General features: G+C 48.1%; 1 protein-coding gene across 3 annotated transcripts in view; it reads left to right on the top strand.

The window, feature by feature from the left end:
* ppargc1a (peroxisome proliferator-activated receptor gamma, coactivator 1 alpha) overlaps window positions 1–27,836 on the top strand; it is a 1,145,293-nt gene that overhangs the window by 690,515 nt on the left and 426,942 nt on the right. The window lies entirely within an intron of this gene.

The following is a 27,836-nucleotide window of genomic DNA, read 5'->3' as shown; positions in this document are numbered from 1 at the left end:
TCACCCGCACTCCCTCTGCGGCCAGTTCAGCCCTGACACCCATCTGACAGAGCACCAATGCGCATTGTAACATTGTGCACAAGTGTTTAATGTGAAAACATATATACAGATACGTGCCCTAGCCACTAATGCTAAACTGTGCCCTGCACCTGACCAACTTAACTGGTGTCTAATTTTCTGACCTTTTGGGCCCTAATGCTACACTTCGGTGGATTCCTAGGCAGTAGATCAGGAATGGAGGCGGCCTACTGTGTTTCCCGCCCTGCAACCTGGCGGCCGTCTGCCCGTTCGTATGAGGGATATGGGGCTCGACTCATTGATCAACAGTTCCAATGCGCCACAGCAGAAAACCGCACCGACCTCCTCAGCAGACAAACACGGGACACAACCAACAGAGTACCCTTCGTCGTCCAGTACTTCCCTGGAGTGAGGAAATTACGACATCTTCTTCGCAGCCTTCAACATGTCATCAATGAAGACGTACATCTTGCCAAGGCCATCCCCACACCCACATTACTTGCCTTCAAACAACCGCGCAACCTCAAAGAGACCATTGTTTGCAGCAAACTACCCAACCTTCAGGAGAACAGCGACCACGACGCCACACAACCCTGCCATGGCAATCTCTGCAAGATATGCCAGATCATCGACATGGGTACCACCATTACACGTGAGAAAAGCCACCCACCAGATACGCGGTACATACTCGTGCGACTCAGCCAATGTTGTCTATCACATACACTGCAAGAAAGGATGTTCCAAGGCGTGGTACATTGGCGAGACCATGCAGACCCTGCGCAAACGGATGAACGAACATCGCACGACAATCACCAGGCAGGAATGTTCCCTTCCAGTCGGGGAAGACTTCAGCAGTCAAGGGCATTCAGCCTCTGATCTTCGGGTAAGTGTACTCCAAGGCGGCCTTCAGGACGCGTGGCAACGCAGAATCGCTGAGCAGAAACTGATAGCCAAGTTCTGCACACATGAGTACGGCCTCAACCGGGACCTTGGATTCTTGTTGCATTAAATTCATTCCCCCCCACCATCTGGCCTGGGCTTGCAAAATCCTACCAACCGTCCTGGCTTGAGACAATTCACACCTCTTTAACCTGTGATTGTCCCTCTCTCCAGTCGCTCCGCCTGGACCTGTAAAGGCTTAATTACCTGCAAAGACTCGCATTCAAAGTATCGTGTTGCATCATTGACTTTGTCTATATATGTGTTTTTGGAACCCACCTCTTCATTCACCTGAGGAAGGAGCTGCGCTCCGAAAGCTAGTGATTCGGAACAAACTTGTTGGACTTTAACCTGGTGTTGCCAGACTTCTTACTGTGCCCACCCAAGTCCAACGGCAGCATCTCCAAATAATGAGAAATGGTGCAGGATTCCCGATTGATTGTCAATTGCGAACCCAGCGAATACCGTACTATTTCTCATTGAAATCGATTGTGTTCCATGTGGCACCGGTGCTAGCCCCTTAACGGTTATTAAATCGGCCCAGGTGCGGTGCCAGTTTTGTTGACGTAGAAGTCCACAAATTCTGCCCTGGCGATAACACTTAGTCTCAGGCACAGAGTATTCCGTTGAAGGAATTGACTCAGTACAGGAAGCAAAGGTTGTTTATGGCTGGATGTTTTTAGACTGGGAGATAGCCTGCAGTGGCATTCCCCAAAGGTCATTTTTGGGTCCACTATGCTTGCAATTTTTACAAACAAATTTTTCATGGGTGTATTGGGCAAAATGTTTTGGGATCTAGAACACCACTTTAACTGAAAACTTAGTGGATGCTGATCTCATAAATAATTCTTACAGGGAGTTGGACAGGTACTTGAGGATAAGGAACTTAAAAAGGTCAAAAGGGAGAATATGGGACTAAGCACAGCAATTCTTTCAAGAGCCAGTGTAGCCATGATGGGCTTAATAGACCTCTTCATGCATTTATATGATTTCCTCACAGGCCTCAGCAGCAAATCCAGCCTGACTGGACTCCATTTTAACAGTGGCAGTTCTCTATCAATTCCAACTCCTTCTTCAACTCCTTCAACTTGCATGTTTCAATTTCCATTTTAATTTGATCTATCCCTCCCAAAGATGTCACCTCCAACTTACAGTCTCTCCCCCGCTCTTTTCTACTCGCCGGCTGTAGCCTGGTACCTGAGGCCTCCTGGCCTGACAGCCAGTTGGCCTCTTAATTTGGCAGGCTGAGATCTGGGAGGTGGAATCCAAACGTTTACATCATAAGCATTAAATTTTGCAGGATCCCTGGGAAACCAGGGGCGGGATTCTCTCAGCCCGGGGCCGGGCCAGAAAATCCACGTGACCGGCGTGAATCGTGCCACTCCGCCCCGACGCCGGCACGCGATTCTCCGCAGAGCGGAGAATCGGGCGTGGTTGGCGCTCCACCGGTCGGGGGCTGCTCTATGCTGCCAGCCCGCCAATTCTCAGCCCGGGGTGGGCCGAGCGGCCGTCGTAAAAACACCGAGTCCCGCTGGCTCCGTCCACACCTGCTCTCAGCCGGTGGGAACTCGGCATGGAAAGATCGGGGGGGGGGGGGTGGCCTGTGGGGGAGAGGGGGGGTCCGACCCCGGGGGGGGGCCTTCGATGAGGCCTGGCCCGCGATCAGGGCCCACCGATTGGCGGGCCGCCCTCTCTGGCTGGGGTCCTCATTTCTTCCACGCCGGCCCCTGTAGTCCTGCGCCATGTTGCGTCGGGGCCAGTGCGGTGAAGGAAGCCATTGCGCATGCGCGGATCCCGCGACACCCAGTTGGAGCCAGGATCAGCAGCTGGAGCGGCGTGAACAGCCAGTAGGGGCTAGAATTGCTGATCCTGAGACTGTGTTGGCGCCATCGAGAAATGCAACGGCGTTTCCGACGTTGTCAACACTTAGCCTCAGGAGCACAGAATCCCACCCGAGTTCTTCCGAGTTTCCAAGCCACTACGTTTCCTCTCTTCAGTCTTACTGCCTCACTTAAAATCAATATTGGGGACAATGACTCCCCATGATGGGAACATTGAAATAAAAAAGGTGAAACTAACAGGGGTTTAAAAATATCAGTAGTTCTTTCAAGATGCATTGGTTCACCATAGTCATTATTTGAATTCTATTACTCGTTTATTTACGTTATCAATGGTCAATCACATTTTTTTTACCTTGTAATGTATGAATGATTTTCAGAATGCTTGCTGCCTTATTTACAGTAAGAAGTCTTACAACACCAGGCTAAAGTCCAACAGGTTTGTTTCAAATCACTAGCTTTCGGAGCGCTGCTCCTTCCTCGGGTGAATGAAGAGGTACGTTCCAGAAACATGACAACGTCAAAGGTGCAAGACAATGCTTTGAATGCGAGCATTTGCAGGTAATTAAGTCTTTACAGACCCAGAGAGAGGGGTAACCACAGGTTAAAGAAGTGTGAATTGTCTCAAGCCAGGACAGTTGGTAGGATTTTGCAAGCCCAGGCCAGATGGTGGGGGGTGAATGTAATGCGACATGAATCCAAGGTCCCAGTTGAGGCCGTACACATGTGTGCGGAACTTGGCTAGAAATTTCTGTTTGGCGATTCTGCGTTGTCGCGCGTCCTGAAGGCCCCCTTGGAGAATGCTTACCCGGAGGTCAGAGGCTGAATGCCCTTGACTGCTGAAGTGTTCCCCGACTGGAAGGGAAAATTCCTGCCTGGCGATTGTCACGCGATTTCTGTTCATCCGCTGTCGCAGCTGCTGTATGGTCTTGCTTCGGGACATCCTTTCCTGCAGCGTATGAAGCAAAGCTTTGACAAAGATTCATTGGACTCGAAACACCAGCTTCTCCCTCTCCCCACAGATGCCGCTAGACCCGCCGAGACCCCCCAGCACCCCCTTCCCCGTTTCAGATTCCAGTATCCACAGTAATTTGCTTTTATAAACTCAACAGGACCGGCAGCATCTGGCCGATCAGCTGCTGCAGAAATGAGAGTCGCTGTTGGTGGCTGTGTCGGTGGCGGTTGCTGTAACAGTGACCCAGAGAGGTAAGAAAGTCCAGAGCACCAGCTTCTACATCAGCCTCATGTGGCCATACACTGTACCATTTGTTTGGATTGCTTGTAATTCCCTCCACTTAACCTAAAGTAAGCCAGCGACCTAACCGTGAATCAGATGTGTGTTGTGGCTTGAACTTTCCAGCAAAGTCGTTCTCAAGGGGGCTCCAGTTAACATGCGTTGGTGGGAGAGAGAGAGAGAAAGCAAAAACAACTTCGGAATTTTGCATTACGAAAAAAAAAGTGTGCTTTTCTCCCTCCGTCTCCCCCCAATTTCTTGGAGCTAAAAACCTGCTTCCACCGTACTTCACTGAGAGATAGCAGATCAAATTCATAATGCAAAATTCCGAAGTTAGATGCAAATAGGTAATTCAGACCCATTTGCATTCATTAACATCCTCCCACTGGCAGGCAGGCACGAACCCCGATCCCCCTATTACAGGTGTTCCTGTGGGGGGTCTCCATACTACAGGGTCCCAGTGGGGGGGCTCCCTATTCACGGGGTTCCTGCAGGGGGGTTTCCTTATTTCAGGGGTCCCTGTGGGCCATGTTGGGGGTGGGGCAGTCTGGTAGAGGAGGCATGGGTAGGCAGTGCATTCTTTGGGGGATGGGGGGGGGGGGGGGGGGGGGTGCCGGATGGGCTCAGATGGTCTTTACCAGCGTGGACCGGGCATGGTGGACCTCGCAGTGGGCCACCACGAAGTCCACCAAGCCGGAGCCTCGCTGGCAAAAAAACACAAGCGATCCACACCCGCGTAATTTCCGGCTGCGGGGAATGGAGAATCATGGGAAGCGGGAGCAAATTGTGTCGGGCCCGCTAAATATTATTTACATCCACTGGCCGGCGTGCATCGTGGACCTCGTTCATGCCGCCAGCGGGGGATCGGAGCTTCGCATTCGGATCGGCGCCTGATTTTTCCTGACACCTGGTTCTCCGACCCATCAGGGAGCGCATTCTGGCTGTCCTGGGATGGAGAATCCCGCCCATTAGACATTTTGCCAAAGACAGAAACATATCATTCAGTCAGTGCAGGTGCCACATAGTAGGTTGACTCACACTGTCAAGGGCTTTAGTTAGGCGCTTCACCGGAGTTCTTAAAAATTGCCATACTGCAATTTTGGTATGTGGCCCTTTAAATGATGTTACGGATGGGCCCACCTCGAAGCTGAGTGCTTGCTTTTTGCAGAGTAGTGCGTGAATTTGTGGCCTGGATCCACAAGATCAACATTCGGTATCCTGGCATCGCATCCGCTGGTCAGCTGTGTGACATCATGGGCGGAATTCTCCAATAATGGGGCTATGTCCCCACGCCTGCGGGAAAACGGGCACGAATCACTCGGGACTTTTTCCTAGAAAATCCAGGGTGATTCTCCGTTTTTAAGGGGGCTTGCACGGCCCCGGAGTGCTCCACGCAGCTCCGGCTGCCGATACGGGGCCCTGCACATCCGGCCGCGGGTCCGTGCATGTGCACACCACCGCTGCAGCGCAACATGGCGGAACCACACAGCGGGCCGGCGCTGAAGAAGTAGGTCCCCATCCAGATTGTGTGCGCCCTCTGATCAGTGGCCCCTGATCGTGGGCCTGGCCGTCGTGGAGGCCTCTCCGGTGCCGGATCCCCCCCCACACACAGGACGGCCACCGCAGCCACGACTCCCGGGTGGAACCATACGTGAACCACATCGGCGGGAACTCGGCTGGTCGTCCGCGGACAATCGCCGCGGGGGCTTCTTTCAACGGCCCCCGACTGGCACCACATCGACTGCGTGCACGACTGGCAGCAATTCTCCAGTCGCCAGAGAATCGCAGGAAGGCCTCGCGGGTCCGCGCCCCATTCTCCGCTCCCGCGCTGGGTCTGATTGCAGGACGAAGGCTCAGAGAATCCTGGCCCTTGATAGCACTTCTTTGCAGCCTTCCGGTGCACACTGGGATATCGGCGTGGGTGTTTAGAGTGTGGACTGTGCCGGAGGTGGCCAATGGCAGAGCATGTTGTAGACTTTGCCCCCAAAGTGTCGCCGCCAATGGTGCTACGGAGATTAAATTTGATGTTCTTTCAAAATTTTTGGTTTCATAACATAAGCTTGTGTGTTTGTAATCTATGTAGTTAAGAAATCCTCTTCTAGTGATAAATATCTATTGACCAAAATGTTCAGGATCCAACCTTACAGAAAATATTCAAGAGAATGTATTGGATTTTCTTGCAGGTATTGTGTGTGTGAGTTAGTGGATTATCCACTCTAAGTGGATATGAGCCTAACATTTGGTTTGAATTTTCAATTACCATTGATTCAGATTTCTTGAAATCAGTCAATGAAAGAGGATTTTTTTCAGCAAGTCATCTTCAGCCTGTGACTACTTCATCTCTAACTATTATCTTATTAATGCTTAGTTCCTTCCAATCTGGCACATAATGCAAACTCTGTACTCTGGATAATCATCTTTATTCTGCAAGGCAGCTCTGGTCCACAGGTTGAGCCACTGTCAATGTCCTGTGGGATGCATTGTGTGATGTGCAACTGCTTGCAAGTCCACTCTGAGCAGCAAAAAGATTTTCTCGAAGATGAAGGACCATAACATCCCATTAAACCTGTGTCATGGCAGATCGACTTTTCTATCAGTGCAAGTTTTATTTAAATCCCAGGTGAATAAGTAGCTGGAAAAAGTATTCTTTGCCATGCTGGCACACACAAATGATATTGACATTTTCATTGATTGGGAGATTCCCTAAACCTCATTTGACAGCTTTTAGATAACAATGGTGTGGGAATGTAATAAAGTGACTAGAATGTGAAGTTCATAATAACAGTGGGCTGAATTTAATGTGGGTGATGGGGGTCTTAGCAACCTGTTGGAGAACCAGTGGGAGTCCCACATTATTTTTCTCTGGAAGATCTGATGTAATTTCCAATTCACAGGCACTTAATCTGGGTAGCATCAGGCCAACCAGAGACTGGCAGCTTTCCAGTACAGGCTGCACCACCGGAGAGGTGGCCACTGTGGGCCTACCTTGTGGATCACTGATGCATCCCCCGATTGAGGTGGGATGGAGGTCAAGGGGAGGGGAGTAAACAGCAAGAACAGGAATTTGTTTCCTGCAGGGCCCTCCTTCCTGATGCTGAGACCCTCAATCAGGTACAGAGCACCAGCAAGAGATTCTCCTGAGAAGACTGGAGAGAAATACAGCAGGGTTTGCTGGCCGGCATCCCCAGCTAACAAGTCACCTTCGCAAGATGGGACTGGAGTCAGGTCAGCGTTCACACATGTGGGATTTGTGGACATAGCTGTCCATTTAAATCACCAGCTGCCTCCACTGAAGTATGATTTTGGAAGAACAGGCGTGTGGAATCCAAAGTGTGCAGATTAGAACATATAAGAGAAGGTTTGAACTTGGTGGAGTCTTATGGATAGCCAGGGTACACCTTTGGCAAGGTGAGGTATTCTTATGGATAGAGCTCCAGGACACCTTTGGAAAAGGTAAGGCACCCTTTGGGAGAGTTAAAAGTGAACTTGATTATGCACATTTTATGCACAATTCCATTGGAATGGTGAAGTAGTAAATTGTAAAATATGTATCCAGGAACTGTGCAACTGTCCGGGAGATATCCAGATGTCCTGGAAATGTCCAGCAGTCAAAGAACTGTCCAGGAACTATCCAGGAGATGTTCAGCTGACAAGAAACTATCCAACCTTTAAGGAAATGTTCAGGAATTGTCCAGTTGTCAAATTTGTAATAGCTAGTCTGGAAGTATAAAAGCTGTCAAGGAACTGTCCAAGGATACTAACTGAGTTGGCATGGAGGGGTAAGGGTAAAGAGTGGGGGTGCATTGGTTGGCATGAGTTGGCACTAGGTTTTCATGTGCTTGTGGGAAATGGGATGGTAGACAGGCGTTAGGTTGGCATAATGGGTGTGATGGGTCATGGAGATGTAGAGAGAGTTACTAAGTTGGTGTAGGGGTATGGGGACCAGGGGAAGATGGGTTAGGGCATGGGTTGACACAAGTTGGCAGGGATTGGACAGAGGTGAGGGGTGAAGTTTGGACGTATGTTTTTTGTTTCATTATTATTTATTTAAATAATGCTGTGGCACAGCGGCAGGCCTTTCGCCAAGCTGCCTCCACACCCAGAAGCCTGCAGATTAATTCCGGGGCCATCCACTTCCATTTCTGTTTCAACCTGCCACTCCCCCAAACAGAGTTTTTACCTCAGAGAGGCCATTTTTAAAGGTCAGAGGCACAATCTACCCGAATGGGAACAAAGTCTCAAAGCGAGCGCATTTACCTGGCACTCAGAGTGCTGAGAAACACTAGTCCATTGAACGGCCATTAGGGTAGATATGGGGCCTCAGTGGGGATCACCCCAATGAGGCTGCACTTAGTCCCATTTTCTGCAATGAGGAGCTCCACTCGCTGGAACTCCTCAATCAGAATGAAATCTCGATCTCTCAACTATGATGCAACCCCCAAACCACTTATATGTGGGTCCTTAGGCCCCTTGCAACCATGTGGGGCACCCCCACCCAGGCCCAAACCACAGTGCAGGAAAATGCCAGCCTGGCACCACCAGCCTGGCAGTGGCCCTTCCAACTGGCAGTGCCACCTGAGCATCTCAGCAGTGCCAGGCTAGAATCAAGCTTGCTCTGCCAGGGTGCCAGGCCTAGCAGTGCCAGGATGCCCAGGTGGCAGTAGCAGTGCCATGGCACCACCCTGCACAGAGGACAAGCACCTGGTGGCCTCCAATACTTGGGAGACCCTCACAAGTTCCGTTCCATGTGGTCCCCGTTTGTGGAGACCAGCACTGCCTCAATACTCCCAAGTTAGATCCCACGCTTTGGGGAGATCGTGGGAGTGCACATTAGTGTGAAACTAGCTGAGACTAATATAAAGATTTGCTAAAAAGTGATCCCGTCCACAATGGGTGGGGTTTACATCGCAATGTCTCGCGAGATATCCAAAAGGCCTTTGATAAGGTGCCTCACGGGAGACTGCTGAGTAAAATAAGGGCCCATGGTATTCGAGGCAAAGTACTAACATGGATTGACGATTGGCTGTCAGGCAGAAGGCAGAGAGTTGGGATAAAAGGTTCTTTTTCGGAATGACAACCGGTGACGAGTGGTGTCCCGCAGGGTTCAGTGTTGGGGCCACAGCTGTTCTCTTTATATATTAACGATCTAGATGACGGGACTGGGGGCATTCTGGCTAAGTTTGCCGATGATACAAAGATAGGTGGAGGGGCAGGTAGTATGGAGGAGGTGGGGAGGCTGCAGAAAGATTTAGACAGTTTAGGAGAGTGGTCCAAGAAATGGCTGATGAAATTCAACGTGGGCAAGTGCGAGGTCTTGCACTTTGGAAAAAAGAATAGAGGCATGGACTATTTTCTAAATGGTGACAAAATTCATAATGCTGAAGTGCAAAGGGACTTGGGAGTCCTAGTCCAGGATTCTCTAAAGGTAAACTTGCAGGTTGAGTCCGTAATTAAGAAAGCAAATGCAATGTTGTCATTCATCTCAAGAGGCTTGGAATATAAAAGCAGGGATGTACTTCTGAAGCTTTATAAAGCATTAGTTAGGCCCCATTTAGAATACTGTGAGCAATTTTGGGCCCCACACCTCAGGAAGGACATACTGGCACTGGAGCGGGTCCAGCGGAGATTCACACGTATGATCCCAGGAATGGTAGGCCTAACATACGATGAACGTCTGAGGATCCTGGGATTATATTCATTGGAGTTTAGGAGGTTGAGGGGAGATCTAATAGAAACTTACAAGATAATGAATGGCTTAGATAGGGTGGATGTAGGGAAGTTGTTTCCATTCGCAGGGGAGACTAGGACCCGGGGGCACAGCCTTAGAATAAAAGGGAGTCACTTTAGAACAGAGATGAGGAGAAATTTCTTCTGCCAGAGAGTGGTGGGTCTGTGGAATTCATTGCCACAGAGGGCGGTGGAGGCCAGGACGTTGAGTGTCTTTAAGACAGAAGTTGATAAATTCTTGATTTCTCGAGGAATTAAGGGCTATGGAGAGAGAGCGGGTAAATGGAGTTGAAATCAACCATGATTGAATGGTGGAGTGGACTCGATGGGCCGAATGGCCTTACTTCCGCTCCTATGTCTTATGGTCTTATGGTCTTATGGAGATCGTGCTAGCTGTGATGAGCCAGGTAGATCCGGAAGAAGGATCTCCCGGCATCTACTGGCCGTGGGTGCAACACGGCCGGTACATCGCACCCCGGGTCTGCTAAACCGGGAAATCACCCGATTGTGTGCTCCCGACCCAGGGATAAAAGTCTGGGCCACAGTATTACTGTACAGCAAATAAATCCATTTCTGCATAGACCAAGAATAAATTACAACTCTCTGTGATGCACCCAGATAAATTATTATGTATATTCATGAAAGTACAAGTGAATTATAAAACCAAACAATACAAATATATTAATTTCATATCACATCCTTTTCTAAAGGAAATTTAAAAAATCTTCCTGCCATTGTTTATTAGAAGTGATAGTAGTGAATACTCCTATATTGCAGTTGTCTAAACATGCTGTGAACTGGCAATGCCGTCTTAATCCAAACTGATCTACAAGGCCTACCCAGGATAAGCAAGACAGATTTTCCAGATTCTAGAAGTGACAAAGACAAAAAGCAAACTTGATTTTAGAAACGTTTCTGTAAACACCTATTAGTTTCCAGTCAATTATGGCGATGTTCACTCTGCATGGAAAGGATCATAGCCATGCATACTTTTGGGTAGGGGTGTTGATCTAAAAGCAGCCTTCAAAGTGCATTTTGTAATTCAACCTGCTATAAATCAATTGATTTACAGATTCTGTCTGGATTGGAATTCGTGTTGTTGCAATGATTAGTAATCAGCTCTCTGAGTCTATGGTGATTTAAACTAGCTGTATTCTTGGCACAGAATCGGCAGCTATTCTTTGAATTCCAACAGATTTACCATAAATTATATGTGTAACCTTGGGATTCTCTCTGTGGCATAGTTTCTGTCAGCTGTAAATGGGGTACTCCTGCAATGTTCTTGACAAAATGTGTTTCATCCTCTGGTGCTCTATATAAATTCTCGCAGCTTAGTGCAGAAATGGATTTTTCTAAACTGCCTGATAAATAATCTGGTGCATTACTTAATATGGATTTTGTTTATTGACAGCAAAATTGTAAATGATGCCAAGTTAAAAGTGCGATCCATTGTAATCATATTTAGCATACAGTGGTTAGCACTGTTGCTTCACAGCGCCAGGGTCCCAGGTTCGATTCCCACTTGGGTCACTGTCTGTGCGGAGTCTGCACGTTGTCCCCGTGTCTGTTTGGCTTTTCTCCAGGTGCTCCGGTTTCCTCCCACAAGTCCTGAAAGACGTGCTTGTTAGGTGAATTGGATATTCTGAAATCTCCCTCAGTGTACCCAAACAGGCGCCGGAGTGTGGCGACTGTTGTGTTATGTAATTTGGAACAACACAAGCTGCCACTTGATGCAGTTTTGAGTAAAAGATGTTCCAGACTTTGAAGTGAGTTCAATGTGTTTTATTAAACTATTAGCACAGTTCTCAATGAGTTCGACTCTCTGCTAATCTAAATGTAGTAACTCAGTCTAACTGAACCAGCCCTGCTCTAAACCACGTGCTGGGGTGTGATGCTGAGGATACACCCTGTCTTACTTTGTAGATGTTGGTCTGTGGAAAGAGGCCTCATCCCTTTTATAGTGAGATACCACCCCTGAGTGACCTGACTGCTCATTGGTCGTGTCCAATTCTATGTGTTCATTAGCTGCATGTTTGCATATCATGACATCTCCCCTATTTTTTGTTTTGTTGGCGTATGTAAATGTATTTACATGTGAATGAGTCTGTCTAACGTGACTGACGGAGGACAACAGAACAGAGCAAACAAAGCAAATGTTCACAAGTCCAGTCTCTGAGGCTTGCGTCTGATCCTGGTCGGCCGCCGGAGAGGTGGCGGAGGGGACGACGGCTCCTTGACAGGCGGGTGGAAGCCTTACTGGTGGCCTCGTGGTGCGAGGTATCAGGAGGTGGCAATTCAACATATGGAAATGGAGGAGAAAGTGGTTGCGGGCAGGCAACTTTGCGCAGTGCCCGTCGATTCCTTCACACGGTGGAGCCATCAGCCATACGTACAACATAAGAGCGGGGTGCGGCCTGTCGAACAACGACAGCCGGGGCAGACCACCCACCATCCGGTATCTGGATCCTGACAGTATCTGCCGGGGATAGCACGGCCAGATCGGTGGCATGGATATCATAGCCCTGCTTTTGACGGTCTCTGAGCTGCTGCATCTTCTGCAGCACCGGGAGCTGATCCAGGTTGGGGAGGTGTATGGCTGGAAGCGTCGTCCGTAGGTCCCTGTTCATCAAGAGTTGAGTGGACAATGGAGTCGCCCTGTACGTGACCAATGCAAGGTGCATGTCGGAAGCAGAGTCGTGGCCTTGCAGATGAGCTGTTTCATAATGTGCACCCCTTTCTCGACTTTTCCATTGGACTGCGGGATAGTGCGGACTGGAGGTGACATGCTGGAAATTGTATGAGCTGGCAAACGTGGACCATTCTCGACTGTTAAAGCATGGGCCATTGTCGCTCATGACGTGATTGGGATGCCATGCCTTGAGAACGTCTCCTTACAGGCTTTATGACGGTCCGAGAGGTGAGGTCGGGGAGCTTCAGCACCTCAGGGTAATTCGAGAAATAGTCGATGATCAATACGTAGTCGCGCCCATTCGCATGAAAGAGGTCGATGCCAACCTTGGACCACGGAGAGGTCGCTATGTCATGCTGTTGGAGCGTCTCCTTGCTCTGCGCTGACTGGAACCCTGACAGGTAGCACAGTTCAGGACCATGTTCGTGATGTCCTGGCTGATGCCGGGCCAGTAGACAGCTTGCCGGTCTCTGCGTCTGCACTTCTCGACGCCCAGGTGTCCCTCATGAATCTGGTGCAGCACCAAGCTCTGGAGACTGAGCGGAATGACAATCCTATCCAGCTTGAGGAGGATACCATCAATCACCGTCGGGTCATCCTTCATATTGTAAAATAGTGGGCACTGCCCTTTCTGCCAGCCATTGGTGAGGTTGTGGATGACGCGCTGCAAGAGGGGGTCCTTGGCTGTCTCATCACGGATGAGAACTACCTTCTCATCTGTCGCCGGGAGAGTGCTAGCACACAGCTGCACCTGCAATTCGATGTGCTGGATGATCTCCAGCAGCTCACTGCGCGAGGTGACGGAGCGGGACAATGCATCAGCGATGATGAGCTCCTTGCCAGGTGTGTACACCAAGTTGAAGTCATACCTCCTAAGTTTAAGCAAGATTCTCTGCAACCGAGGCGTCATGTCGTTCAGGTCCTTGTGGATGATGTGGACCAGAGGCCTATGATCCATCTCAACAATGAATGTCGGCAGGCCGTAGACATAATCATGAAATTTGAGGATGCCGGTGAGAAGACCCAAGCATTCCTTCTCAATCTGTGCATATCTCGTTTCAGTGGGCGTCATCGTCCTTGATGCGTAGGCTACTGGTGCCCAGGATAATGTGTCACCTCGTTGAAGCAACACTGCATCGATGCCATCCTGACTCGCATCTGTGGATATCTTTGTCTCCCGGTCTGGGTCAAAGAATGCCAGGACTGGTGCAGTGGTGAGCTTGGCTTTCAGCTCCAGCCGCTCTGTCTGGTGTGCCGCCTTCTACTCAAAGGCAGTTGAAGCACCAGGTTGCGTAGGGCCGTGGAGTGTGTGGCCATGTTTGGAGTGAACTTGCCCAGAAAATTTACCAGACCCAAGAAGCGCAGCACCACCGTTTTGTCCTCAGGGCCTTCATGGCCTCAATGGCCTTGATTTTGTCTGTGTCCGGGCACACACCATGCTGGGCGATCTGGTCACCTAGGAACTTGAGCGTCGATGTGCCAAAACAACATTTGGACCTGTTTAACTTTAGGCCGTTGGCATGTACACGGCGGAATACCTTCTGGAGACGGGTCACGTGTTCTTCAGGGGTCGTGGACCATATGATGATATCGTCCACGTACACACGAACGTCTTCAAATCCTTCATTCATCTGCTCCATGATGCGATGGAATATCTCCGATGTCGAGATGATGCCAAATGGCATGCGATTGTAGCAGCATCTGCCAAAAAGCGTGTTGAAGGTGCAGAGCCTTCTGCTGGACTCTTCCAGCTGGATTTGCCAAAATCCCTGTGACACATCCAATTTGGTGAAGAAGCGTGCGTGTGCCATCTCACTCGTGAGTTCCTCCCACTTTGGGATGGGGTAGCACGATATTCTTATTGAGATCCTTGGGATCAATGCAGATGCGCAGGTGTTCCGAAGGCTTCTTTACACACACCATCGAGCTGACCCAGTACAAAACCAGTCGGTTCGGTGAACTTGGATATGATGCCTTGTTGTTGAAGATCCTTGAGCTGTGCCTTCAGACGCTCTCTCAGTGGAGCAGGGACTCGTCGTGGTGCGTGGACCACTGGCTTGGCATCAGGCCGTCGCAGAATCTTGTATCGATATGGCAATGTGCCCATCCCGTTGAACACATCTGGATACCGAGCGAGGATGTCGTCGATGCCGGCCTGAAGATCCACATAGGAGGATGTTGTGGTGTAAACCCTTTGAATGAGGTTCAGCTGCTTGCAGGCGTGTGCACCTAGTAGGGATGCCCTGTCCGGCTTAACAATTTCAAAGCGTAACCGTGCTAGTGTGTGTCGGTTGGATACGTGCAGATGGCAGGATCCCAGTGTCGTGATGGCATTCCCATTGTAATCCAGGAGCTTGCAGGCAGCTGGAAGGACCATGGCGGCGTCTTAATGCATCTGAAGTCTGCCTGTGAGAGGAGGTTGGCAGAGGCACCTGTGTCCAGTTTGAACTGGATGGGGCAGTGGTTGATCTTCATCACTGCTCGCCATTCGTCCTCGGAATCCACAGCTAGGATCGATTGGACTTACGATGTGTCTGATGTGGCATATTCATACTTTGTAATAATACTCACAAGGTAGGCATTGTCCAGGCATTCAGCAACTGGATCCATTGCACTGCCGGGATCAGAATCCAGTAGGCGTTGTTGCACACTCCGGATGCGCCGTCGTCGGAATTGAGAGCGCTGGCTCCTGACTAGTGGTGCAGATCTGCACAGGGCTGCATAGTAGCCTGGCTTCCCACAGTTTAAACAGCGTCTACCTCTTGCAGGGCAGTGTTTCTTTACATGGGTGGTTCCACAGTTCGAACACGTCATGACATCAGCGTCCTGACGCTCCGTGCGTCGTTGCACATGAGCAGTGCGGTTCCCAGACGTCTGCACCTGCGCAGTGCGGGTTTCGACCGCTTCATTATCCCGTTCGCATCGCGCATGCGTCGGGCCCCAGGAATAACGCACGTAATGGCCGCTTTCGTCAATGTTGAGGCGCTGCATCCGGGAGATGGCCTGCACACTCTCCGCCTCGTGGGAGACTAGTTTATCATTTTCTGCCGTTTTGGTCTGGGAATTGCAATTTTTAGCGTGCTCATGCACTGTGCATGTTTCAATCGCGACTGGCAGGGTCATATGCTTGATCTTCAGTAACTGCTCTCTCAGAGGATCAGAATGAACTCCAAAAACGATTTGGTCTCAGATCATGGAGTCAGTGATATCACCGAAGTTGCAGGATTGTGCTAGCAGTCTAAGGTTAGTTAAATATGAGTTGAAGGATTTGTCTTTATCTTGCAATCGCTGCTTGAATATATAGCGCTTGAAGATTTCATTGGTGTCCACCTCACAGTGGCTGTCAAACTTGTCCAGGATGGTCTGAAACTTTGTCTTGTCCTGGTCTTCGGTGACGTGAAAGGAGTTGAATATTTCCAAGGCATGATCGCCCGCTGTGGTGAGGAGAAGAGCTATCTTCCGTGCATCAGACGCACCATTGAGGTCTGATGCTTCGACGTAAAGCTGAAATTTCTGCTTGAATGTCCACCAGTTGGCACTGAGATTGCCGGAGGTCCTGAGCTGGTGAGGAGCCTGAATCGTTTCCATTGTGCCGGTATACATTCGCTGGTCGTCGCGGATCTTGCTGAGTTGAACTAACTAGATTGAACAGACACCTGGTATCATGTTGTGTTATGTAATTTGGAATAACACAAGCTGCCACTTGATGCAGTTTTGAGTAAAAGATGCTCCAGACTTTGAAGTGAGTTCAATGTGTTTTATTGGACTATTAGCACAGTTCTCAATGAGTTCGACTCTCTGCTAATCTAAATGTAGTAACTCAGTCTAACTGAACCAGCCTTGCTCTAAGCCACGTGCTGGGGTGTGATGCTGAAGATCCCCCTGTCTCACTCTGTAGATGTTGGTCTGTGGAAAGAGGCGGGGTGTGAGTGCCTCATCCCTTATATAGTGAGATACCACCCCTGAGTGTCCTGACTGCTCATTGGTTGTTTCCTATTCTATGTGTTCATTAGCTGCATGTTTGCATATCATGACAGGGCCTAGGGGCTTTTCACAGTAACTTCATTGCAGTGTTAATGTAAGCTTACTTGTGGCAATAATAAAGATTATTATTATTTTAATTTATCCTTCTGATCAGTTTTTAATAAGTAGTTAAATGCAAAAGAAATGGCAAGATAGTCCACCTCTCCAATTGATTTTGCTCATTTCAGTAAATTTTATTAAAAGGATTGGTTAGAGGGGAAGATTCTGTCAGAAACCGTATATTTTGCAATGGTTCCAAATTAATTCTAATTCCAAATACTAGATAGGTAAAATTACAGATGAAAGGATTGCAGATGGGATTGAAGGCTGATAAATCCCCAGGGCCTGATAATCTACAACTCAGAGTACTTATAGAAGTGGCTGGAGATGTAGTGGATTCATTGGTGGTCATCTTCCAAGATTTTATAGACCCTGGAGCAGTCCCTGCAGATTGGAAGGTAGCTAATGTCACTCCAACATTCAAAAACAGTGGAAGAGAGAAAACAGGGAATTATAGAGCAGTAAGCCAAATGTCGGTAGCAGGGAAAATTCTCAAATCCATTATCAAGGACTTTATAGCCGAGCATTTAGAAAACAGTGGTAGGATCAGACAGAGTCAGCATGGATTTATGAAGGGAAAATCATGCCTTTCAAATCTATTGGAATTCTTTGAAGATGTACCTAGTAGAGTTGACAAGGGGGAGCCAGTCGATGTGGTATATTTGGACTTTCAGAAAGCATTTGACAAAGTCCCGCATAAAAGATTATTGTGCAAGATTAAAGCGCATGGGATTGAGGGAAGTGTATTGAGATGGATAGAAAACTGGTTGGCAGAAAGAAAACAAAGAGTAGGAAATAATGGGTCCTTTTCAAATTGGCAGGCAGTAACTAGTTGGGTGCCACAGGGATCGGTGCTGGGACCCCAGCTATTCACAATATATAATAATGATTTGAACAATAGAACAAAATGTAACATCTCAAAGTTTGCAGATAATACCAAGTTGGGTGGGAGGGTGAATTGTGATGAGGATGCAGAGATCCTTCAGCCTGATCTGGCAGGTTGGGTGAGTGGGCAAATCAATGGCAGATGCAGTATAATTTGGATAAATGTGAGGTTATTCACTTTGGAAGCAAAAACAAGATGGCAGATTACTACCTGAATAGTTGTAAATTGGAAGAGGGGAGTGTGCAGCGGGACCTGGGTGTCCTTGTGCACCAGTCGCTGAACGTAAGCATGCAGGTGCAGCAGGCGGTAAAGAAGGCAAATGGTATGTTGGCTTTCATTGTGACAGGTTTCGAGTACAGGAGCTGGGATGCGTTGTTGCAATTATACAGGGCCTTGGTGAGGCCACCACTGGAATATTGTGTGCAGTTTTGGTCTCCTTTTCTGAGGAACGATGTTCTTGCTTTTGAGGGTGTGCAGCAAAGGTTTACCAGGCTGATTCCGGGGATGGCGGGACTGACGTATGAGGAGAGATTGACTAGGTTAGGATTGTTTCTGATAGAGTTCAGACGAATGAGGGGGGATCTCATAGAGACTTATAAAATTGCATCAGGACTAGATAGGCTGGATGCAGGGAGGATGTTCCCAATGGTGGGTGTGTCCAGAACCAGGGTTCACAGTCTGAGGATTTGGAGAAGACCATTTAGGACAGAGATAAGGAAACATTTCTTCACCCAAAGAGTGGTGAGCCTGTGGAATTCATTACCACAGGAAGTAGTTGAGGCTAAGACATTGAATAAATTTAAGAGGTGGCTAGATATGGCACTTGAGGCGCATGGGATCAAGGTTTATGGGGAGAAAGCAGGATTAGGCTATTGAGTTGGACAATCAGCCATGATCGTGACGAATGGTGGAGCAGGCTCGAAGGGCCAAATGGCCTTCTCCTGCTCCTATCGTCTATGCTTCTAAAGTAGGACAGCAATGGCTAATGTTCTTGTGTTGGCTTTTATATAAGAATGTTTGCCCAGTCAAGTGTTTTATGGGTCACTTAAAAACATTTAAATATATAATCAGAATATTGCTTTTGCTTCTTCACTTCAAATGCCCTCACCTTCCAGTAACTATACTTTGGATAATCTTTAAATGAACCTTAGAAAGAAATAGATTTTAAAATAAATTATACATAAATACATTTTAGCCTTTGATTACAAATTTGAGTTTTGTGTAGATACATTCTCAATGGCATCAGTCACTCCCGTAAGAAGTCCTAGTGCCGTATCGTCATTTGTGTTGATTCAAATTGTCCTCAATCTACTTGTCAGATAGCATGACTTAGGATGTAATAATGGAACTCCAGTGTGACATGAACCAGATGTCCACACCTTTTACATGTGGTTTTCGTCACTCTACCAGGGTGTAGTGAATGAGCACTTGATATAAAGAGTTTTGAAAGGGAAGGCTGAAGTACTATATTACCAACAAATGAATAAGGCAACAGTTAATGATTGGATTCATTTATTTCCATTTGTACAACTTGTTTTTGTGTAATCTTTCAAAATGATGAATATGCTATATTACACCACTTTAGGGGATCATCAAATTTTAGACCAGAAGTTAATTTTTGAACTCCCCTCAGCATCACCCTTGTCACAGTCATTTACTGTCTGATTTCCATTTTTTGCAGCTCTCTTTGGCGGTAATTTTAACTCTGATCTCCTGATTTTCATTTTCATTGAACTGGAAATGAGGTGAAGTCAAAATGGCCCCCTCTGTTTTAACAGCCTTACTTGGCATTGACCTCTGCTGGATTCAAAGGAATATAATTGTCACAGCAGCAATGAGTGTAAACGATCCCTGGAATGCCAAATTGACTTTTATTTTTAAACACAAACTCAGATGCCCCATCTAGAATCTAATTGGCACCTGCCAGCTGTGCCCATTGGATACAAGTAATAGAAAGTATTTTTTAAATCTCAAAATAAAAATAATTGTAGGGTACGTTTATTAACCAGATTTGATCTCCTAAGATTTATGATGAGATATTGCAATAGACAACTGGTAGAAGAATGCTTGCAGCAGTTTTCCCATGAGTGGAACACTTAACATCTAATTGGAGTGTTGTAATTGCAGAAACTGGTATTTATTCCATGCATTGCATATGAACTTGATTTCACAGCAAGCAGCTCATATTCCTTTTCTAATGTTGCTATTTACCAAGGTTGCGATTCAGTTTCACTTGTTACTGCATGCACCTTATTTGTAATGTTTCTGTTCAGTGCATATTGTTTTTGAGTAGGTGTCATTATATTTTTTTGCAGTTGTAGAATATAGACGTGCCAAGCTCAGGATATTGAATATTGCGGAGGATTGGGAGAAGGCGAGTCATTCATTCCATTTATTCATCCAAAATTTAAGACATGAGTCAAACAATGTGACAAAAATAATATGAATATTTTGGTTAGGTAATGGCACAGGAACTGCAAAATCTTATTAGAAATGCATGAGATCTGACAACGAACTTGAAATATCTTTGGAGCTGGTTGAGGTGGGGTAGAAGGAGGAACAATATTGAGTGTAAAACCCGGAAAAATCTTTGGACTCTTTTTTTGGTCTTGGCGAGGAACGCCCGGCCGAGGCTTCACTTACCTCACTTCCTGCATTGACAAACTCAACACGTCAGTGCAGGAAGAGATCGGGGGGTCATTTTTAAATGCCACCCCGATCTTTTGACCCCTCCCTCGGCATCCCCACTACAGTCTCCGGACCCCAAAACATACCTCTGAGGGGGGTCCTTGAGACCCCCCCCCCACCCCACCTTTTAAGGGCACCCCCAGTCCCAATCCCTGGCATGGGCAATTTGGCACCCAGGCACTATCACCCAGGAGTGCCAAGGTCGTACCGCCAGGGTGTCAGGGTAGTACTGCCAGGATGCCCAGGTGGCAGTGCCAAGGCGGCAACAGGAGTGCCAGGGTACCACCCTGTCCAGAGCCCAACAATTTGTGGGGTCTCCAATGGCCTGTGAGACCCCCCAGGTGCCATTATGCCTGGTCCACGTTTGTCTGAAATCTCTTGACAATACTCCTCATACCCCTTCTATGCATCCACGACTGGTATGCACAGACATCTTGATGCAGATTGTTGCCACCAACTGATAATCACTCGCACCAAATGCACTGTATCCATGGGGTGCGATTTATGACCATTCATTGGTCTATCTTATTCCCATTGCAGAAGACAACACAAAATACAAGGGAAAGGAAAATGATAAGAAGTGATTTACCACAGATTGTGTACTTGACAGCTGCAGGTGAGAAGGCCCCAGGGACCAGTTGAATCTTGGGACTCTGACCATCAGAAATTGTGACACTAGGGACAGTATTCTCTGTTGGCTGACACCAAAATCGGGAAATGTGATTCAGCGAAGAATAGGTTCCAACCGCAAAATTGTGACGGGCACTGATTTGACACTAAATCGCAATTCTCCATCATCTCGACAGCGGTGTCAATGCAGTCCAAAACGCACGTATTGTAAACACCATTTACATATCATTAGCGGGCCTGAACCAGTATTCTCCGGGGCCTCTGCAATTCTCCGCCTCCGATGGGCCAGGTTCCCAATGGCGCGGTTCACTTGTACTTTTAAGAATCATGAAACTGCGGGGGGGAGGGGGGGGGGGCGGAGCACCGGGTCTCGCTCTACGCGGACGATTTGCTTTTGTACATTTCGGACCCGTTGGAGGGGATGGGGGAGGTTATGCGGATCTTGGGGGAATTTGGCAGTTTTTCAGGGTGTAAATTGAACATGGGGAAGAGCGAGATGTTTGTGATTCAGGCTACAGGGCAGGAGGAGAGACTGGGAGAGCTGCCGCTTAGAATGGTAGGGAAGAGCATTCGCTATCTGGGAATCCAGGTGGCTCGGAAATGGGAGGCACTGCATAAGCTTAATTTATCCTGGTTGGTTGAGCAAATGGAAGGGGACTTTAAGAGGTGGGACATGCTCCCGTTGTCACTGGCGGGGAGGGTACAGACCGTGAAAATGATGGTCCTCCCCGGATTTCTGTTTGTCTTTCAGTGCCTCCCCATCTTCATCCCTAAGGCCTTTTTCAAGTGGGTGAACAAGATCTTTTCGGGATTTGTGTGGGCGAATAAAACCCCACGGGTGAAGAAAATGTTGTTGGAGCGTAGCCGGGGGAGGGTGGGTTGGCGCTGCCGAACTTCTGCAACTACTACTGGGCGGCTAATATAGCCATGATTAGGAAGTGGGTAATATGGGAGGGGTCGGCGTGGGAGCGGTTGGAGGTGGCTTCATGTAAAGGCACCAGTCTGGGAGCATTGGTAACGGCACCTCTGCTGTTCTCGCCGGCCTGATACTCCACAAGTCCGGTGGTAGTGGCGGCACTGAGGATCTGGGGGCAATGGAGGAGGTATAAGAAGGTGGAGGATGCGTCGGTCTGGACCCCGATTTGTAACAACCACAGGTTTGTACCGGGCAGGCTGGATGGCGGGTTCCAGAGCTGGCAGAGGGCAGGAATTAGAAGGATGGGGGAATCTGTTTATAGATGGGAGCTTTCCCAGCTTGAAGGCGATGGAAGCCAAATTTAAACTGCCGCCAGGGAATGGTTTTAGATATTTGCAAGTGCGAGACTTCCTGAGGAAACAGGTGTTGGCCTTTCCACTGCTGCCATCACGGAGGGATACAGGATAGAGTAGTTTCCATTACCTGGGTTGGGGAGGGGAAGGTGTCGGATAGCTACCAGGAGCTGTTGGAGGCGGAGGAAACCCCGGTGGAGGAGATTAAGGGCAAGTGGGAGGACGAGCTAGGAGGAGAGTTAGAGGCGGGTCTATGGGCGACGCCCTAAGCAGGTTCAATTCCTCCTCATCATGTGCCAGGCTTAGCCTAATGCAATTTAAGGTGGTCCACTGGGCACACATGATGGCGGCGAGGATGAGCAAGATTTTTGAGGTAGAAGATAGGTATGCAAGGTGCGCAGGAACCCCAGCAAACCATGTCTACATGTTCTGGGCTCAGAGGGTTTTGGCAGGGGTTTGCGAAGGCAATGTCCACGGTGCTAGGTACGCGGGTGGTGTCGAGTCCAGAGGTAGCGATCTTTGGAGTGTCAGAAGAGCCGGGAGTTCAGGGAGTGAAAGAGGCCGACGTCCTGGCCTTTGCCTCCCTGGTAGCCCGGAGATGGATCCTTTTAATGTGGAGGGACTCGAAGCCCCTGAGTGTAGAGACCTGGGTTAGTGACACGGCTGGGTTTCTCAGTCTTGAGAAAATAAAGTTTGCCTTAAGAGGGTCAATGTTGGGGTTCTCCCCGAGGTGGCAGCCGTTCGTCTACTATCTTGGGGGAAATCAAAATGTTGGCAGAAGCAGCATTCTGAAGGGGTGGGCGGATAGGTGTTAGATGGTTGAGGTGTGTGAAGATTGGGTCGGGTGGGGAAATGTTTATTTTACCATGTTAATGTTATTGTTTTTGTTATTGTTATAAAAATTTTGCAAATACCTTAATAAAAATATATTTTAAATAAAATCATGAAACTGTTGTCATGGCTGCTGAGGGAAAGAGAGGTAGTACAGAAAGTGTCCAACATCACCATAGTTTCCTGACAGTTGTGCCGCTGGGGGGGGGGGGGGCGGGGGGGGGGTGGGGGGGTGGGGAGGGGGCTCCTGCCAGAGCGGGGGGCGTAGCAGGGTGTGGCCAGGAGGTGGGCTGTGGGGTCGGGGTGGACAGGCAGGGAATACCATTGCCCCAGCTGGAAAGGCAACTATGCAGCTGCTCACACCGCTGACAGTCCACTGTGAACTTAGGGCCATGGGTCATATAGGTGCCTCCCCAGGCCACCCCCAGGTGCCCTCTGGCCCCAGCCGACCCATCAGCGGGATTGGCGCGCTCCAACGCAACCAGTGTCACCTTGTTGGCTGGGATGAGCGTGTGTGAGGAGAGTAATGTGTATATACAGCTACAGCTTGTCAGCCTCCTGGGTGTCAATCACCGACCCAGTAAATCCCACACCGCTTTTCATTGGAATCGTCTGTTTCATGTTGTGCTAGTGCTAGCCCCTCCACAGTCGCTGAATCGGTCCGGGATCAGCGCCAGTTTTGTTGTCGTGAAAGTCCATGAATCCTGCCCCGGCGTCAACGCTTAGTCTCAGGATGGAGAATCCAGCCCGAGGAGTTTGCAGACACGGACCACAGGACTATCAGTGACCCATATGTCGTACAATACCGAGTCATATTGACTTGATTTCAGTAACAAGTGAAATTTAAAGATCTTCATCATGCCAAGTCATAACATTCTTACCTTCCCAGTACCAATTCATATATTTTCTAACTGCCATGATTTTTTTGAATACAGTAGCAGTCCGTGGATCTCCGAGAATATTATTCCTCAGTTGAACTGCTTCCTTTCAGAGTACTTTTTCACAGGACCACTTGCTTACCAGGCACCGGCACAAATACTAAAACTTATGTGGGTTCAGCTGGCAGTTAGTTGAAATTTCACTTGGTGATTCACAGTTCACCATAAGATAGAGGAGCAGAATTGTGCCATTCAGCCCATCGAGCCTGCTCCACCATTCGATCATGGTTGATATGTTTCTCATCCCCATTTGTTTTGTCTTCTTCCCATAACCCCTGATCCCCTTATTAATCAAGAACCTATTTATCTGTGTCTTAAAGACACTCAGTGATTTGGCCTCCACAGCCTTCTGCGGCAAAGAGTTCCACAGATTCACCACCCTCTGGCTGATGGAATTCCTCCTCATCTCAGTTTTAAAGGATTGTCCCTTCAGCCTGAGGCTGCACCCTCTGGTTCTAGTTTCTCTTACTAGTAGAAATATCTTCTCCTGTCCACTCTATCTAGACCTCTCAGTAGTCTGTAAGTTTTAAAGGCTCTGGTCAGACCCCATTTGGAGTATTATGAGCAGTTTTGGAACCTGTATCAAATTATGGATGCCTTGGAAAGGGTCCAGAGGAGGTTCCCTGTCATAAAGAGCTTGTCATATTGTAGCGCACAAAGACTCCGAGAGACGAATAGAGTGAAGTCGATGAGGCTTTATTAAGCGTGACTGTTCCCCCGCAGTTCAGTAGTAGACTTGCCTGCGGGGGAGGACTCCTGGTTCTTATACTCCGCCTTCAGGGCGGAGCTAGAGGTCAACGGCCAACCAGGACCCGGGATCTGTCAGCCAATGACATCACGGCTTCACAGTCCCACATGACCCCTAATGCATACTACCACACATATGAAGAGTTTGTCATATGAGGAACTGTTTAGGACTCTGTCTGCAGTCACTGGAGTTTAGAAGGATGAGGGGGAATCTTACTGAAAGTTACAGGATACTGAGAGGCTTGGATAGAGTGGACATGGAGAGGGTGTTTCCACTGGTAGGAAAAACTAGAACCCGAGGCCACAGCCTAAGACTGAAGGGATGATCCTTTAAAACTGAGATGAGTAGGAATTTCTTCAGCCAGAGGGTGGTGAATCTGTGTAACACTTTGCCACAGAAGTCTGTGGAGGCCAAATCACTGAGTGCCTTTAAGACAGAGATAGATAGGTTCTTGATTAACAAGGGGATCAGGGGTTGTGGGGAGAAGGCAGGAGAATGGGGATAAACATCTCAGCCATGGTTGAATGGCAGAGCAGACCTGATGGACCAATGCCTAACTCTGCTCCTATGTCTTATTGTCTTATGCACATGAAGAAAAGCTGTTTTATGGAGCGACTGGTTAGGATATGAAATGCATTGCCAGAGAATGTGGTGGAGGCAAATTCAATGATGGCTATTAAAAGGACATTGAGTAATTATCTGAATAGAAAAGATTTGTAGCACTACGGGGAAAAGGCAGGGGGTGGGACTACCCATGCTGCTCTTATGGAGAGCTGGCATTAAGGTGATGGTCTGCATGAGCTCCTTCTGTGTATTAACCATTCTATAATTCTATTCGTCCAGGCTTCTATTGGATTGAATAAAAATTGAGAGGAAATATTAAAAAGTTCAGCATCATTGAAAGTTGATAAATCAGCAGGTCAAGATGAAATATATTCCAATATAATAAAAGCAAAATACAGTGGATGCTGGAAATCTGAACTAAAAACAGAAAATGCTGAAGAAACTGCAGATCTGGCAGCATCTATGGAGTGAGAAACAGATTTAAAATTCCCAGCAATTTCTGTTGAAATATATTAAGAGAAGTAACGGAGGATATAGCAGAAACTTTGGCCATCATTTTACATTCCTGTCTCGCTACAGGCATGGTATCTGAGGACTGCAGCGCTGCCAACATTGTACTTGTAATAACCCTCATGAGACCCATGTGGATACCTGAATCAATCTCCCGGTGGAAATTAGAACAAGAGCTCCCCTGCTAGTGGGTGGAGGCTCGCCCAGGCTATTTACCAGGCTATGTAAAAGCCGGCCCGGACAGGGATCGGCAGTCTGGTAGTCCCGATGGGGACTTATTATGTGTACACCGTAGTGACAGTTTTCTATGACTACAATACACTTGCGTTTATTCACCTTACAAGGGCCTCCAGGGACTTCATACTGACGACAAGGTAAAAACAGCAATGGCAATGATGTATGTCCCAGCCACACTGGAATATTGCAGCACGAAAGAAATTGAGGACGTTTTGAAAATGCCGCTCTTCGGGAAATTAGAGGCCTTTGATGAAGGAGGATTGGGCCCAAAATGGCGAGCGAATGCGTTATTTCTGCCAGGCAAATGGCATCAGTGGGGCGGACCGATGGAAGGTAATTCTCCTGACTGCCTGCGGGGCCCCAATCTTCGACATAATCAGGAGCCTCACTTACCTGGGCGCCCCGAACTCGAAGTCCTTTGATGATCTAGTGGAGTTAGTAGCAAATCATTACGACCCAAAATCGTCCGCGATAATGCAAAGGTATTGGTTTAACGTGGATGTGCGGACTCCAGAGGAGTCGGTAACAAACTTGGCTCTGAAGGTCCGTCAAAACATTGAGAGTTTGGTCCAACCTTCCCTGAGATGTTAAGGGACCATTTGGTGTGCAGGATTAACAATGTTTCAACTCAGAGGAAGTTTTTGGCCGAACCAACATTGGACCTGAAAAGAGCCATCGATCTAGCACTGTCACATGAGAATGGTTGATCAATGTGATACCTGTCAGAAATTTAACTGCAAACAGAGCAAGGAACCCATGCATATGGAAGACGTTGTTGCCAGTCCATGGCAGAAAGTCAGTATGTACCTGTTCCATTTTAATGGAAGTGAATACCTGGTCAGAGTTGATTACTTCTCCAATTATCCAGAGGTGGCGCAGTTGGCCCAACGCAACAGCTCGTTGTGTAATTCAGCAGGTCAGAGCGATCTTTGCCCAGCATGGCATACCATCTATTGTCATGTCGGACAATGGTCCTTGCTTCAATAATCATGAATGGACTGAATTTGCTCACTGGTATGACTTCAGACACATTCCCTCGAGCACACTCTATCCCCAATCGAATGGGAACACGGAAAAGGGCATACACATAGTGAAGCAGCTGCTTACAAAGGCTCTGGACAGCCGAGAAGACATGTATGTCGCATTAGCTACCGTTCAGCTCCACTGGTAAATGACCTGTCACCAGCACAGCTGCTTATGAACAGGCAGCTGCAAACAATCCTGCCCTCCATGGTGGCACCCACGGTCAATCGACAGCTCAAGAGGAAGTTGGTTCTTCAGAAACAAAAGCAGAAAGAGATCTTTGATTGGTATGCAAGGGCATGCCAGCCCTTGCAGATAAGAGGCACTGTCAGAATCGAGGGCCCCAATGGCAAAGGATGGGTGAAGCTAGTTCAACAAACGGGTCTGCACTCATATATGGTGTTCACTGAGGATGGTTCATTTCTGTGCCGGAACCGAAGAGCGCTCTTCAAAATACAATGACCGTTTGTGCTTAACCAATAGACGAGTCTGGGTGTAATCCCAAGCTGGAGGAAGACACAGACTGTCCAGTACATTCTGGGGTTATTGATGCATTTGCTGTAGTGCATGGGGAAAGGCCAGCAATTGATGAAATTGGGGCACACTCACCAACTCAGCCATTGCTTAGAAGGTCGACCAGAATAAGGCGCAAGCCTGATAGACTGAACTTGTAATGAAATGTCCAGAAAATGTGTTTGTAAACATTCTTATCTCCAAAGAAAGGGGGATGTGTTGATATACATACATTCAAATCTGTATATAACTGTACAAATGTATGATATGGAGATGTCGGCATTGGACTGGGGTGGGCACAGTAGAAGTCTTACAACACCATGTTAAAGTCCAACGGGTTTATTTGGAATGATGGTATCCATTTCGATCCCAGCAACTGTCCTGGCTTGAGACTATTCACACCTCTTTAACCTGTGATTATCCCTCTCTCCAGTCTCACCATCTGGACCTGTAAAGACTTAATTACCTGCA

The sequence above is a fragment of the Scyliorhinus torazame genome, chromosome 3, assembly GCF_047496885.1.
Source record: "Scyliorhinus torazame isolate Kashiwa2021f chromosome 3, sScyTor2.1, whole genome shotgun sequence".
In the NCBI taxonomy this organism is placed as follows: Eukaryota; Metazoa; Chordata; class Chondrichthyes; order Carcharhiniformes; family Scyliorhinidae; genus Scyliorhinus; species Scyliorhinus torazame.
Note: the sequence above shows the minus strand (reverse complement) of the source record. Positions and strands in the feature narration are given on the sequence as shown.